Here is a 4,134-nt window from a genome sequence, read left to right on the forward strand (position 1 = left end):
GTGTATGTGTTAGTGTGTATTTGTTGTGTGTGTGTACATGGTGTGTATGTTTTTATTTATGTGTATCCATAGCGAGTGTTTACATGCACGTGTGTGTGAGCATGTGAATATACTCATGTGCACGTGCAGGTACATATGTGTGTACACATGTACTTTGTGTATGTGAGTGTATTAATGTGCTTGTGTGCATGTATACACATGTGTGTATGTGCACGCTTGAGTATGTGTGCAAGTGTGTGTATGTGTGTTTGTATGCGTGTGTGCACGTATCATGTGCTTGTGTCTGTGTGTCAGTGTGTGTGTGTGTGTGTGAACATACATGTGTGTGTGTCGACATACATATAAATCTATTTATATATACGTGCTTACATACCTATAGATACATATAGATACATAATATATATGCATGTGTGTGTATTTATATTCTCTCTTACACATGCACATAATATATGTGTGTGTGTGTGTGTGTGTATGTGCAAGCTTGAATATGTGTGCAAGTGTGCATATCTCTATATGTTGCACGTGTGTCCATGCGTGCGAGTGTGTGTATGTGTGTTTGTATGCATGTGTGTATGCATCATGTGCTTGTGTCTTTGTGTTGTGTGTGTGTGTGTGTGTGTGCATGAACATACATGTGTGTGCGTGGACATACATATAAATCTATTTAATATACATGCTTACATACCTATAGATACACATTCTCTCTCTTACACATGCACATAATATAATATTAGAAGATATGTGTGTGTGTGTGTGGGAGGGGTGGACAATTTGCTTTCTAATGTATTATATATATATATATAAGAAACTCATTCAATGAAGACTGCGTTGTAGTGGCTTGTGAGGTTTTGCTTTTTTAGCTTTTCAACTGGTTGCAGCTTCAGTAGCCTCCTCTGAAGAATCCAGAGAGAACGCTACCAGGTGTTTGTGGGCGTGTGCGCAAAGCTGGACCCAGAGGTGGGCGCGATCACTGCATTGCAATCGCGAGAGATATATGTGGGTGGGATCATGGTAGTATCTATGTGCTTTCCACATGATGGGCTTACGTACGTGCCCATTCGCAACTCTCAGCACGCTGAGGATCCAAGAACCACCCCTAAAAATCTATTACAAGATAAAGGAAGAGTGCCCACCCCTTTACGTGGAGAAAGGAGAGGGAGAATTTTTGAAAAGGAGAAAGGAGAAGAGAAGACAAGTGTTTGAGGGTTTCTTTCCCACGTCCCTAGATGCATTGGGGCTCACAATTAGTTGTCACCATCAAACCATTTACTCTACTATTAGCTAGACAGTAGAAGGCTAGATAAATATACGTTGTAAAATTAAATACTATACGAAAGAAATATATGTTGTAAATTAAAATACCATATACGGTTAGTATCCTATGTGGAAAAGCTTAGCTAATCGTCTAAACTTGTGTGTCCTAGAAGGGAATCTTTTCTGTTACATCCCATCTCACACCATTAGTGCTTAGTGCCATGACTTACCCTTACAAGGTAAGTTGGTGCGCTTGATAAGTGTCCTCAGTCAACGCTTGATAAGTGTCCTCAGTCAACGCTTGATAAGTGTCGAAAACCAGCTGGTATTCATCCCTTGGAAAACCTATCTCTTGAGAGTTCGCAACTTCGCACTGTAGTAGTAGCCAGTCACGTAAAATTCCCGCTCTCTTTGTCTCCCAGTTTAGGCTCTCGACCCTTTCTTCATACACCCCTACTTTCCCTCAGGACTATTTGACACACCTCTTGCAGGAGGGATCAATGGTTGGGGTTTTGCTAAGAGCTCTGACTGTTCAATTCTTTGAGAATAATCGTCGAGAATCTAGGGAGAATCTATTATGGCCGTAATGCCTCAAATATCGCCTGGCCCTAGCCGCAACTAGTGAATTGAATTTTATTTTAGGAATCCATCAGTCCAGCCTAACCCCATCCAATCCCATGGGTTAGCCAACTGCCCAACCACTGTATTGATAGGATCCATTTAGAAATTTGGTTATGCTTTGTCCCGGGTACTAGGGAAAAAGTTCATAGGCACCCTAGTCGATGCTTCAGGCAAAATTCAATATAGTCACACCACTTACACCCCCAATATGAAATTGCCTTTTTCACAAATTCGGCTGTCTTTAAAACAATCTTTTAATGAAACCATAGTATCACTGATCATAATCCTCCAAAATATCTAGCTTGAATTCCAATTTCAAAATCCACATGGGCTCTCCATTTGAAGATCAGCTAGATCAATCAACAAGATCCGTATAAAATGGTCATGAAATCATCCAAAAGACCAGCAAGGTCAATCAACCAGATCCATGCCCGTGATCAGAAAACAACTCTAACTCCAACTCATTTTTCTTCCTCGATGCACATGTGGGTATCTTCGCAGCGGCAACCCCCAGAGCCCGAGCACCATATGGTCAGCACCCTCTAGGCTCCTTCGTAGGTCACCTAGCGCTTCAATCATATGCCGCTTCCTTGGTCCCTCATCCACTGTACCGAAAGCTCACCATTTTAATCGAACCAAGGCTAGTCAAGACCTCGGCCGACCTTGCCATGCGAGACCTCCTTCATTGACTCTCCGTCAGCTGGTTGCAACCTTATCACTTAGGTCCTCATCACAACCTCAATCTACAAGATAGTCAAAATGCTTCCCAGCATTCTTGACATAAAACAGCCTTTAAAATCAGGTTTCATATACATTTACAGTTTCCAACAACTCTCATCTATCCATATCATTCCATATCATTCCACGTCATTTCTCATTATTCTGCATTCTTCTACATTAATTCACATCGCACATTCCACATCCATTCATATCCATTTCCATCGTCCTACATCCATTCTTATCCATTTACATCCACTCACATCATATCACATCCATTCAGATCCATTCATCTCACATTACATCTATTCACATCCATTCACATCCATTCACCTCCCTCACATCTATTCACATCCATTCAGATCCATTCACATCACATCACGTCCATTCACATCCATCCACATCACATCACATTCATTTACATCTATCCAAATCCACATCACATTACACGACATCACATCGATTTACATCTATTCAGATCCACATCACATCCATTTGCATCTATTCAGATCCACATCATATCATATCACATCACATCCATTTACATCTATTCAGATCCACATCACATCCATTTACATCTATCCAGATCCACATCACATCACATCACATCCATTTACATCTATTCAGATCCACATCACATCGCATCCATTTACATCTATTCAGATCCACATCACATCACATCCATTTACATCTATTCAGATCACATCACATCCATTTACATATATTCAGATCCACATCACATCCATTGATCCACATCACATCCATTTACATCTATTCAGATCCACATCACATCCATTTACATCTATTCAAATCCACATCACATCACATCCATTCAGATCCATTCATCTCACATTACATCTATTCATCTCACATTACATCTATTCACATCTATTCACATCCATTCACATCCATTCAGATCCATTCACCTCCATTCACATCCATTCACCTCACATCTATTCACATCCATTCACATCCATTCAGATCCATTCACCTCACATCACGTCCATTCACATCTATTCACATCTATTCACATCCATTCACATCTCACATTACATCTATTCACATCTATTCACATCCATTCAGATCCATTCAGATCCATTCACCTCCATTCACATCCATTCACATCCATTCACCTCACATCACGTCCATTCACATCCATCCACATCACATCACATCCATTTAGTACGATTACTCTACTTTCGATACTGATAGAACTTTTCTAAGTTTTTGCCAATTGCTTGGCTTAGTTAAAGGCAACTGATTCTGGGATTTCTTAAAGTCTGGTCAACCCTCATAGTATCCTGGGATAAAGATCCCTTCTACAAGAAGAACATACAGAACTCATTATCAGAGAATAGTTCATTCATATTTTTAACACAATAATGGTCCATCAGACCGGAAATTCAGATTGAACATTCCCCCCACGGGAATTTCAGTTATGCAGGTTCTCGATTTGTCATTTCTTAATTAGGTCCACTGGGTCAACGGTCAAATCTGTCAGCACAATCCACTAATCTCATAGTGATCTGTTGAAAGCCATAA

This window comes from Cibotium barometz, chromosome 11, assembly GCF_041138505.1.
Source record: "Cibotium barometz isolate CiBa-2024 chromosome 11, ASM4113850v1, whole genome shotgun sequence".
NCBI lineage: Eukaryota > Viridiplantae > Streptophyta > Polypodiopsida > Cyatheales > Cibotiaceae > Cibotium > Cibotium barometz.